This window comes from Neofelis nebulosa, chromosome 7 (assembly GCF_028018385.1).
Source record: "Neofelis nebulosa isolate mNeoNeb1 chromosome 7, mNeoNeb1.pri, whole genome shotgun sequence".
NCBI classification, from domain to species: Eukaryota; Metazoa; Chordata; class Mammalia; order Carnivora; family Felidae; genus Neofelis; species Neofelis nebulosa.
In genome coordinates, this window is record NC_080788.1 from 54370449 (window position 1) to 54383463 (window position 13015).

At 39.9% G+C, this 13015-nt stretch overlaps 1 protein-coding gene across 7 annotated transcripts in view; it reads left to right on the forward strand.

Annotated features, from left to right (window-relative positions):
• The first annotated feature begins 273 nt into the window (after positions 1 to 273).
• GABPB1 (GA binding protein transcription factor subunit beta 1) overlaps positions 274 to 13015 on the forward strand; it is a 68252-nt gene continuing 55510 nt past the window's right edge. For 4 of the 7 annotated variants that reach the window (XM_058737757.1, XM_058737750.1, XM_058737752.1 and 1 more), the window contains exon 1: positions 737 to 754. The gene's annotated coding sequence lies outside the window, so the exon portion shown is untranslated. Of the gene's footprint in view, positions 694 to 736; positions 755 to 1464; positions 1827 to 13015 lie in introns of those variants that run through there. The other 3 variants (XM_058737753.1, XM_058737755.1, XM_058737754.1) reach the window with 3 other exon arrangements.

The window sequence follows — 13015 nt, forward strand, 5'->3', positions numbered from 1 at the left end:
CTTCCGTCTCCCAGGACTCTGCTGGCGACTCTGGTTAACCTCGGAGTGGGGATTCCCCGTCTCGGCGGTCTTGTCAGAGAGAAAAGAAGGTAGGAACACGCACTTTAGTATCCCAACCGCCAGCCCCCGCAGAAAGAGGCGGGAAGACTCGGCCACCAGCCGGGCTGCTCCACCGCGCACATGGCCGGCCGCAGCTCCCACCCCCGTGCCGCGCAGGCGCCGGGCGAGCCGGGACTTGCGGTCGCCGAGAGCGGATCATTCCGCCGCTTTCTTTGTGTGGCTCAGGCTCCACAAATGGCATATTTCCCTCTCGACCGTTAAAAAGAAATATCAGATCTGTCGTCCCTTTCCTCCTGCTAGAATGGGGTCAGGGAGTGAGTGGGGGAGCGATCTGCGGCCAAAGGCAGGGGCGGAAAGGCTCAGGCGAGGGCTTGACAAGGGCCGGGTCCGGGAGGGATGCTGGGAGCTTTGACTCACTCGCACACCATGTGTCCCTCCGCGCGCAGCACGGGGGACTTTTCGGTGGGGATTTTGGGCGCCGACCAGACGCGGCATTTTCGGAAAATAGCGCCCTGTGCAGCTGAAGCGCTTTGTGTGTAGCGGGGCCGCGTCAGCCCGGCCGGGTACGAGGCGCCTCGGGTCCCCGCACCACCTCCTGCTGCTCCCCCGTCGCCGCTCCCGAAGCTTTTCCAGGTCAGTGCGGGTCTGTGTAGGGCCCTGTTACCACCGGATGTGGAAGTTGATCTCTTCGCTGGTAAAAAATAATTCCACTTCCCCCGGAACCCAGATCATCCCCGCGATTTCCTGTTTATTGCATTAAGGCGCCGGGTTTCCGGGGCTCCTGGCCCCGCTTATTCCGCGGGGGTCGGCGGGGTTGGCCTGGACGCCCGCTCCGCCCGCGCCGCAGCCGCGCTTTGTCCGCTGGGCACCCCGCTTCTGGGAGGGGCGGGCAGACATGGTGGCGGCCGCCGCCCCCTCCTCGGCCCCGGCGCGCCGCGGCCTCACAGCCGGCCGGATCCCGGCCGGCGGCCCCGGGGCGGGGATGGGGTCGAGCCGGGGCGGTGGGGGCTCTGCGGGCGCCGGGAGGCGGGCGGTTGGCGGCAGAGGAAGGGAGGCAGGCTGGCGCGGCCCGGCCGGGCCTCGGCGCCCGCCGCCCCGGGAACTGCCGGCCTCTTTGTCTCGGCCGCCTGGCGGCCCCGCCAGCCTACCCGGAGCGAGGAAGGGGTGGCGGGGGCGGCCGGTCCGGGGCGCGGTGTGCTGCGGGGCCTGCGGGACCGGGAGGCGCTCGGGCCGCCGCGGGAGCGGCCGGCCCGGACAGGGTTAACCAGAGGGCCGGGCCCAGCCCGCGCGGGGACGATCGCGGCTACTGCCACGACCTCGGGGACTCAAGTCCCTGAGGGGACAAAGCCCGCGGTTCTGGATGCTTGAGACTTCTGCTCTTGGGACTTGGCCGCCGGGCGGGTGCACTGCTTCGGAAAAGAAGTTGAGAATTTTGCCAGGTCATTTTTGCCTGGACACGGTGAAATCAGTGTGTATTTAGTGTGCTTCGTTGAAGCTGTGCTGCCGTGTTGAATCAGCGTGCGTAGCCTCAGGGGTGCATCGTGAAAACTGAAACCGAAGGAATTATAGAGGCCTGCTTTGTGTGTGTTTCCCCACTTTAAGCTTGTTTTCTGTACACATACTCTTGTTTTAAACCTGATTGGACTGTGGCGAGCAGACGTTTGCTCAAAGGACGGGTAGCGACCACAGTACTTTTGAAGGGGGCTTGGTAATGTGGAAATATTTTAAGTACTCTCTCCGAAGACTGATTTGCTGTCTGGATTCAGGCAAGTTACTTTCTGAAGTACATTTTTTCCCCCCTGAAGTATAGTTTTTATCTGGAAAATGTTTTTGATGTAGTCCGTAAATAATCCTTGTAAAGTAATTTTGCATTCCAGAATTAAAGATGCGCTGTAATTTATTATGCAGATGTTAGTAGTCGAAAATTCTTTTTGCAGATACTTTATTTCACTTGTAGGCCCACCCAGCTTGGTTTAAATGTGTTCGCAGTGACCCATAACGTCAGCCTTGACACTTCCACTTTCAGGGTCAGACTTTGAATTTAAGGAAATTAAAGATGGCTTTATGCGTTTTAAAAATTCTGTCTTTTTAAGTATTTCCCCCAAAATAACAGCAATAAAATTCCATTACATGTTAACACAAGTCACATATTGGCAAGAGTTGACATTGTTTTGCATTTCTGCAAGTCTTTTAAATGTCTGCTTTAATACAAGACAGCTAGATTTTTAAATCTGCATTCAGTCTGTTGTGGTATCACACCATGTAACTTCTGAAAACTCCCAGAACCCCACTGTATGCTTATCACTTTTTTTTTAACTGAGAAATTTGTCATTTTTTTTCTGTCACCATACATGTCAAATGAGTATATTAAACAAGATAAATTTAAAAAATATGGTTAGGAAGATTGATTCCTATACTTTTGTCTTGGGTTCTAAGTTTTTTAATTTGGTATTTAGATATATAAACAGTATCAAGAGTAAAGTTTGCTTAATGTACATATCCTGGAGACTCAGGAAAATATTTTAAGTGACTAACCTTAATTTTTAGTTCCACATCTTAATCTATGGAAGTAAAATATGAATTCCATATTAGATGTACCTGTGAAAACTTGTGTGTAAATGTAATATTTGAAGAAGGGACACTGTCAAAGCACTGCAGGACCTCTCCATTTAAAAGGAATCCTGCAGTGAAACATTTGGTCAAACAATACTTTTGTAATGCAGATACATATATTTAGAGTTAAGTCTCCTAACTTAGAGTTTGAGTTCTCTGTCTCTTTCTCTCAATCTGGGTATTTTAGGTTGGGGGCCAGTTATGCTGTAAATGTGCGAAAATGTAAGGCCATACTTTGGTTTAATGGTTTTGAAAAGAAGCTAAATTCATTTCCAGTTGTTTCTGTGAACTCTAGTTTGATTCTGTCAGGCTGTAGTTCTCTACTGTTCCATCAACAGGAAGCATCTGGTCATTCCTGACATAATTGTTTGAAAATGCCAGGTATATTTTTGATGTTTGCCATGCAAATGAAAATAAATATCAGATGGGATCTCCCCCTCACCCAGCATATCTAAGATGTATTTATAATGGGTCTCATCTGTAGAATGGCCTTTTTTTTTTTTCTTCCTCCTCTTGAGTACCTCATAAGTTAGGGACAGGTAAGGCAAACAAATCACGAATTCAGAATTCATATGAAATTTTGAATCATGAATTTATTTTGAGTGTGTATTTTTGAGGGTGCAGTGTCCCTTTGAAAGTAGCCTAAGTGTGGATGAATTCACTGATGGTCCATCTCCTCTCTGTCTTGTAAATATAAAAAAAAAAAAAAAAAAGGAAATGAAACATTAAAGTTCAGGGTAACTTAGTTTTCTAGTATTTCTTTGGCCCCAGAGCTTTCCAACTAGTAGTCCTTAATTTCTATAGCATTAATGTGTCTATCTTGGTATTAGACTTAACTTTTTTGAAGGTGTTATTCCATCATGCTCTCCAGACGGTCTGTGTACTAGTATTAAGGCCTGTATGTTTTCCCACCTTGTTCATAACAGTGTTTTGCACAGAGTAGATGTGTTGTTGCAATCAGCTGTCAGGTTAGTTGTTGATGGGCTAGTATACTTGAATTTAGACTAAGTATGTCCATGATGGAAGTGTAGAGGCTAAAGCATGAAATGATTTCTCCACTGAAGGTGAATCCATATGCAGTCATTGATACATTAAGAAATGGGAGTCTAAAACTCTTTGTCCTGGTTCTCTTAATCTTTTAATGGGAATAATTGGAAAGGCTGGCAGTTAGAGCCCAAGGTGCTAGTGCACAAATAGAGAATGTGGAAAAGAGTCGGATCATTTTAACTGTATGTTTACTGTGAGTCAACACTATGGTATAATATTTTTTAAAGTAAATGTCATTTTGGAGTTGGTAGAACAACGTAGAAAGAGCAGGTGTTATCTCTGCTTTACTTGTGTTGGTTGTATTATACCTGGGATATTGTGTCGGTTTTTTAGGTAGAATACTGTCACAATACGTGTGACCCTTGCATCAGTTCTCAGACTTCATATTACAATCACCTGGAGAGCAGAAACATGGAAGCCCAAGCTTAAGTAGGATAGGACCTGGGCCACTGTATTTTTTTTCAAGTTCCCCAGGTGGTAGACACTCAAGTTTATAAACCAGTGAGCTATACAGCATATCCAGAGGACCTTGATCATGGAGGAAATGGACATGAGGAAAGGAGAAAAGGCTGAAAAATGCCCTGTTTGGCTCAAAGAAGAAAAAGAAGCTCATCTAAGAAATGATAGCTATCTGTAAATACTTAAAGGTCTATCACACAGAAAGATCAGATTTGATCTGCGTAGAAAGAACTAGGATCAGTGAGTAGTAGGAGGAGGCAGGTTTCAACATTCTTTCAAGAGAAATTTCCATGAAACAGTAAAAATATAATGGGTTGGTTTGGGTGGTAGGCTCTCTGCTTTCACTGATGATGTTCAGTTAGGGATTCTAGGGTGGAGGAATTAATATGCTGAATGAGGATTTGGGCTAGGCGTCCTAAAGTTTCCTACAAAGTTTTGAGTTTTTATGATACAGGTCTAGGTTTGTGGTACAGAAGTAGAAGAGCGAAAACTAATTGAGTGAAACAGCTGTTAAGTGGATCACAGTTTTCACCTTCTTGGATGAAGAGAAATGAGTATTAAGTGAGAGAGCTATTTGATGAGGGCTTTAAACCCAGCTGTAATTTGGCAGACTCAAAGCCTTAAGAATGGTCATACCTTCTGACATGGGAATTTTCATTTAAGGGAATTTTTCTTGATGTAATAAGAATAAGGGTGTGTGCAAAGATTTAGCTCTGAGCATACTAATTGCAGCACTGTTGATAGTAAAAGCTGTGTATTAACATTTGACCCCCCCGTCCCACATTAATTATATGAAGTAGAAAATACCTTCATTTTTCAGAAGAGAAAACAGGCATAGAGAGGTGAGCTAGCTTGTCTAAAGGAGCAGAGTTAGTATGTGGTAGAGCCAGGACTTGGATCCAAGCAGTTTGATTCCAGAGTCAGTAACTCTTGATCACTGTACTGTAAAATTGTACACAACCTGAATGTTTAACAGTGATTGTTAGGGTACATATTCACAGTGGGGTACTGCCTAGCTATTAAAATATGATGTTAGAAGAAGGTAAAGTCATGAAGAGATGTCTTGACATATGTTAAGTGAAAAAGTAGGTTTAAAAGCAATTCCATTTTGGTTAAAAAACAAATAATACACTTGATCCTTGAACAGTAGGGCTTTGAACTACTTGGGCCCACTTATACACAGGTTTTTGTTTGTGTTGTACAGTACTGTACTGTATTTTCTCATGATTTTCTTAATATTTTCTTTGCTATAGCTTGCTTTACTGTAAGAATACAGTATATAACATATACAAAATACGTATATTGACTGTTTATGTTATCCATAATTATGCTTCATGTCAGTAGTAGGCTATTAATAGTTTCTGGGGAGAGAAAAGTTATACTCAAGATTTTCAGCTGTGTGTGTGTATGGGGGGGGGGGTTGTATGTGTGCCCCTAAGCTCTGCATTGTTCAAGGAAAAATTGTATTGACATCTGGAAGGGTATGTGCCAAATTGTAATTAATTTTTTCTGAGTGTAGTTTTAAAAGTGATTATTTTCTTTTTGTTTATTCAGGTTTTCTGATTACTAAAATGAATACATGTTTTTGTGTATTTCTTGTAGTGAAAAGCATATTAAAATGTTGTATTTCAATAAAAAATTGAAGATGATTAGCATAAACTGAGGAGCTTGGGTTTTATACTGTGCAGTTTATGGAATTTGACTTAGGGATTGCACATAAATGGGACTTTGTAGGTTAATGAAGTCTTGTATTTTTTTAAGTTTGATTCTTTACTATTCTAATAGTAATACATTAATTGAATAGAGAAAACAATCAGTGAATCCTACCATTCTATCATAATCAGTTCTCTATTTTGTGTTTTCTCCCTCTTACGTGTAATATTTTAAATGTACTCATCCCAGTTTAGTCACTCTCTAGCTTTGTGACTTCAGACAATTTACTTAATCTCTTTGTGCCTCAGTTTGCCACTTTATAAATCAGGGATGATTATAATACCTATGTCATGGTGGTTGGTAGGATTAAATGATTTACTGCATATAAAGTGATCAGAACAGTGTCTGACACATTTAATAGCTCAGCAAATGTTAGCCATTAGTATTATAGGATCATAGCCCACTAAAACCCTTGGGGTCTAATAGGTTTGGGAATTAAAAGAGTTTTTTGGATACAGGCAAGGTAATAATCTTTAAACAGAGTCCAGTCCTCTTCAAACATATTACTATTTCTGTAGCGAGATGTATGAACATTTTTACCAAATGGGGTAAAGGCTATAAATAGCTTCATGTCAGTTCAGGTAAGGTTTTACCATCAAAAGAGTTTTTGTATTTTGGAATTGCAGTTAAGGAACCCGTAGAATATTTATTCAGTTTTGAGTCCTATTTTAATATTAAAACCTACACCTTTTCATGTTATTATATAGCTTTATAATCCATGAATTTAAAAATTAAACAATTAAAAAGAAAACAAAATGTTCACGTTTATTTCCTTTGATGATAAAATATGCTAGATCTCCACCAATATCGTTGATTCTATTACATTGTGTAGAATCTTCTAGAAGAGACTAACCTCTAACCCAGTTACCTTTTTTCTGTTTTATACTTGAGGGATAAGACATTAATTTATTTATTTTTCTATTTTATTTATTTTGCTTTTTAATTCCAGTTAACATACAGTGTTATATTAGTTTCAGATGTACAATATAGTAATTTAATAGTAACGTACATCATCCTATGTTCATTACATCAAGTGTACTCTTTAATCTCCATCACCTGTTTTACCCATCACCCCCCCCCCACCGCGTTAACCATCAGATAGTTCTCTATAATTAAGAGTCTGTTTCTTGCTTTGACTTTCATTTTTCCCCCTTGTTTTGTTTCTTAAATTCCACACGTGAGTGAAATCATATGGTATTTGTCTTTCTCTGACTGATTTTGCTTAGCATTATACTCTCTAGCCATATGTTGTTGTAAATGGCAAGATTTCATTCTTTCTTGTGGCTGAATAATATTTCATCATGCATATATATTTGCATATATATATATTTTGCATATATATGTGTGTGTATATATATATGTGTGTATATATATATATATATATATCACATCACATCTTTATCCATTTCATCAATCAGTGGACACTTGGGCTGCTTCCATACTTTGGCTATTGTAAATAATGCTGCTATAAACATAGGGGTGCATGTATTCCTTTGAATTAGTGTTTTTGTTTTCTTTGGGTAAATACCCAAGAGTGTGATTGTTGTAACTTGGTTTACTACAGTAGTAATTCTTTTAAAGGAGGTGAGTAGAGGCCGCTATGGTACTTTTCTTTTAATATGCCCTTCCATTCTGCAGCTGTGGAAACTAGATGGATATTTACCCCCTAAGTCATAATATTATTAATTGTAGAACTGTACACTGGAATTAGGTCATTTCCTCTTATAAAATTGGTTGTCCAGTCTTTGATTCCTGTACTCTTTTGTGTCTACAACACATGTATCTAAACAGAGGGAAAAAATTTAAACTGTGCCTTAGTCTGAGCTGCTATAATAAACACAGACTTGGTAGCTTATAAACAACAGAACTTTATTTCTCACAGTTCTGAAGACGGGGAGGTCCAAGATCAAGGTGCTAGCATGGTTGGGGTCTGGGGAGGACCCTTTTCCAGTTGAAGACTTGTCCATTGTATTCTCATGTGCTGGAAGGAGCAAGGGAGCTCTCTGGGTGCTTTTTTTTAGAAGGACGTAAACTTTACTCATGATCCTTCCTCATGACCTAATCACCTCTCAAACATTCCACCTCCCTAATAGCATCACTTTGGCATATAAATTTGGGGGCGAGGGAGAGACACACAGGCATTCAGACCATAGCAGATGGTATGGTGTTTAAGTGAATGATCCGAAAAATTTCCCTTATATCCTGGCTTGTGTGAAGTCTTACATTTTGCCCCTGTGATTGTTCCACCTGTGTCTTCAGCCATTCCTTTCATACAGACTCTCAATTTCTCTGTCTTAGTTTATTCCTGTATGCATTAGATAATAGCCTGAACTTAACACCAGTCACTTCTTTCATATTTACCTGTTGTTAAATCTTTCCACTATCTCCTCTGTTTTTCTTCACAGTCACAGCATATTTATGGGGGAAGGTGGGTAATGACGATTTCTTGGCCACTGAATTTATGCTGAACAATTCCCAACGGGCCTTTGTTACTTGGCCATTGTTTTATTAATCTCACATTTTTCTGTTTTCTCGTATGTCTTCTTTCTCTTTTTCAAAAGATAACATTGATTTGATTTCTACTTAATTGAAAAAGTGAATAGAGGGGTGCCTGGGTGGTTCATTTGGTTAGTGTCTGACTCTTGATTTCAGCTCAGGTCATGATCCTAGGGTTGTGGGAACGAGACCCCGCATTGGGCTCTACTGAGCCTGGAGCCTGCTTAAGGGTCTCTCTCTCTTCCCTGCCTCCCCTCCCACCCCATCCCTGCTTGTGCCCTCTCTCAGTCTCTCAAAAAAAAAAAAAAATAGAGTACGAGCTTGCACATTTTTTTTTTTCATTGTCACCATGATGAATCTATTCTTTTATCTTATTTTGTGAACTGAATGGAAGTGAATTCTTTTTGCTTTTCTAGGAATCTTGCTTCCACACAACTTTTTGTCTTGGATCACTTTGATTGTTAAGTGCAGTGGTTGGGTAATAATAAATCTAAAAGTGATGGAAATTGCTCAGTTTTTCTTTGTAAGCTTTATCATCATCATACTTAAATCTTAAAGTTGTTTATAATACATGTTTCTAATTTATTATTTATACCCATTAGTCAGCACAATTCTTTAGATTACTCTTTACTGGATCTCACTTTGTCCTGAGGCTCTGCTTTGCCTATTATTTCCCTTTCTAGCTTTAGAGTCTGTTCGTCCAATCCATCCTACATACGGCTGCCAGAATAATTTTCCTAAAACTTTTTTTGAACCCACTGCTATTAAACCTAAACAGTGGAGGAGAGAGCATGTGCTGTTGAGGCCTTTGCACTCTGCATTGTGCCAAGCAAAGTGAATTGAACTTGTGCTGAATAAATGTTTGAATGGATCACCGTTTGCTCAAAACATTGAATGACTTCCAATTGTCTGCAGGATAAAGTCCAAACTCTGCTTTCTGGCTTTCAAACCTTTCACATTGTGCATCTTCAACCTTACTTCAACCTTGTTTCCTCTGTAGTTTACCATGCTCAGGCACAATTCTGCATGTTCTTCCTTTTCCTTTTCCTTGATAGTCTTGTCAGAGCCTATTGACATGTATGCTTTTAGCTGGGCCCTGTCCTAATCTTTGGTGGTATGGTAATAAAAACAGAAGACAGTCTCTGTTTTCTTGGAGCTGACATTCAGGATGAGAGGGGAGGAAAAGCACAGGAAATAAATTATCAGGTGGTAGTGAGTGGAATGAAAAGGAATAAAACTGGATAGGGGTGAGAATGGTGGAAGGTGGTTGCTATTTTAGGTGGTCAGGGAAAGATCTCTTTGGGTGTCCTAGAACGAGGGAGTAAACCATGCAGTTATAGAAGTGAAGAGCTTTCTGGGCAGAAGAAACAACGTGTGCAAGACCCTGAGGTGGGAACATGTTTGGCTTGTTTGAATGATGAAGAAGACTTGTGTGCCTGGAGCAGAATGAATAAGGAGGAGTGTGATAGATTAGAGAGGTAGTGGGGAGCTAGACTGTGCTCCAAACAAATGTCTTTCATTGAAGAGGCCTTCCTCTACTACATCACTTTGTTTGTTGATTTAAAGCTTCTCTGAACCTGTATAGCGACTATGGAAGTTGCTTTCCAATTATTTTTTTATTGTGACCCAGAGTAAAAAATGTATTTTGCATCAATAATCAATACATCAATAAATGTATTTTGCGTACATGTTGTATGTGTGTGTTCTGTGTGCATATTTATGACCGGAACAACAGTTTCATGAAACATGGCTTACTTTTACTGTATTTGCTATATGGTGATACTTTTGAAAATGTTGACTTTAACCTGCTAAATGATTTCACAGTCTGCTAAAGGGTCATGACCTACAGCTTGGAAAACAGTGATCTACGGTATAAGCCCACTTAAGAAAAAGAATCACAACCACTCTTATTATAATCCACATATCCTTTCAGGTTATGAAATATCTTCAGTTAAAGAACATGGTTTCAATTATTTTCTGTATGTGTTTTTAGTGTTTGTTGTACTGCTGAATAGAGAGGACTTGTTTAATTTGGCAAATAGCTATTGAGTGGGATACTAGAAACTGCTGAATACTAAAATACACATAAGAATGAGATAAACGCTTCCTGACTTCCTAAGGCTTACAGGAGAGGAGAGCTTGTAAACAAATCCTTGTAATAGAGTGGAATCCATATATTTATGGAAGTAGGTTCAGGGCACAATGAGAAAATAGAGAAATGATTAATTCTTTTTGCTGAGAAGGGCAACAGGAGCTTGTTGGAGGAGGTAATGTCTGAACTGAGTTTTGAAGAAAGAATATGAATACATGGTGAGGTAATTTGGGGTAAGGAGACTTCTTAGGTAAAATAACATATAAAGGAATGATGTCCCAAGACAGAATAGTATGTAGGGGTAATTATAGGTAACTGTATTATTGGAGTATAAATGCAAGTAGGAAGTGGTGAGTTGATGAAGCCACAGTGATGCACGGGCCAGATCCAGAAAAGTCTGAAATGCTTTGTAGGAAGTTGCTACATGGGAAGTAGAGATATCATCTCTCAGTAAGTCCAATACAGCCAGTTTTCCCCCAAGTGATGAAATATATTGCTGTTTCCTCAATTGTGCCCTAGTGGAAGTTGACCTACATTTATGGGTTATGTTGTACCAAATAAAGTTTTTTAAACATTAAATTTTCACCCATTGCAATATTAAATTGACTCTATAAGAAGCATTTGAGAACAGAGACCCACTGAGGAGATGGGAGATTCCCATTTCAGGGTAATTCTGGGCTTTATGTTTATGAAGTGGAATGGTAGGTGGCCAACTATTTATTTTTCACTTCAAGTTAAATATACATATAAAGTCTGTATTTGATAGGTGATTGGAATACATGACTGTATGTTTTAGGAAGATATTCTGATAAATTGAGCCGAACCCCAGTTTAAGACTTTATGACAATGTCCAAAATACAGAAATTTCAAAGAAACTGGGAAGAATATTTGTAATGTATATAATAAACAAGAAATATATATATAATGCACTCTTACAAAGAAACAGTGACATAGAAAAACAAGGAATACAAACTGGCAGTTTCAGACGAGAAGACGTAAGTGGCCAATAAATATTTGGTAAGTTATGCAATCTCATTAGTAATATGAGAGCTACATATTAAAGTTAGGCAAAATTTTAAAAGCTTGCTAATACTAAAATTGGCTATATTGTGAGGAAATAGTATTATATAAACTGTTGGGAATATAAGTTGGTTTGGGGATGTAAATTGATGTGGGCAATTTGTTAGTATCTATTAATTTAAAATGGTATTCCCAACAAGTCTATTGCCTGTTGTCTGCACTAGAGGAACACTATTATATGTGCATAAGGAGGCATATACAAGTTTGCTCATTGCAGCAGTTTATAATGATAAAAAATCTGGAAAATAAAACGTCATAATAGTAAAATAACCAAGTAATTGGTATATTCATACTATGGGATAAAATGTCATTTGAAGAAATGAACATGGCATATACTGAGCGATAAGTTGTAGAACAGTATATATACTATGTTATTAAATATATACATAAGGAAAAAAACCAGAGCAGTGCTGTATTTTGGAGGGGCGGGTAGGTATATATGCGTGTAAATGTGAAGAATATGGTCTGGTAAGGTAAATCCCGAACTGGTAGTGAAGTGCTTAACTCTTGGGTGATGGATAGAGGATTGGGTTTGGACAGTAGAAATGAGGGAAATTGAAGGGAGTTTTTCAGTAATCTTTGGAACTTAAAAATTAGAATATTATAGTGTATATTTAAAAAATCATTAAAATAGTGATGATCAGTTGACAATAGGATTGACAATAGTTGGGATGGAAGGAAACCAGTTAAAGGGGTACTTGATTAACATAGGCATGAGAGGGGCACCTGGGTGGCTTAGTCCGATAAGCCTCTGACTTCGGCTTAGGTCATGATCTCACAGTTTGTTGGTTGGAGCCCCACATCAGGCTCTGTGCTGACAGCTTAGAGCCTGGAGCCTGCTTTGGATTCTGTGTCTCCCTCTCTCTCTGCCTATCTCCTGCTCATACTCGGTCTCTCAAAAATGAATAAAGGTTAAAAAAATTTTTTTTAAGTAGGCATGAGAATGCAGTGGCAAAGACAGTGGAGAGAAGAGGACTAATTTATAAATGACGTGAAGGTAATTTCACAATGTGTATCAACATTACAATTGTATTTACTTTTGTCTCAATCCTACTTGAGGGAATTTATCCTACAGTTATATGAAATGAAGTGATATATTTACACAGTTCTTAGTTGCAGTGTTGTTTGTAATAGTGATAGTGTCCAGCCATAATAAACTAAGGCCTATCCACACAACAGCATACTAAGCATCTGTACAAAAAATGAGGAAGCTGTCTATGGACTAATGGGAAAAGATCTCCTGGATGTGTTAAGTAAAAAAGCCAGTGGAGAACAGTGTATGTAGTAATGCTACCATTTGGTAATAATAGAAATAGTGGAAGGATACTCATGAAACTAGTAAAGGTGATTATTTGTGGCTGTGGGGAAGGGTAATAGTGTAAGTGCTTCCATTGAGACTTTCAATGCATACATTTCTGTGTTTGGATTTTTGAGCTATATAAAACTGTTGCCTAT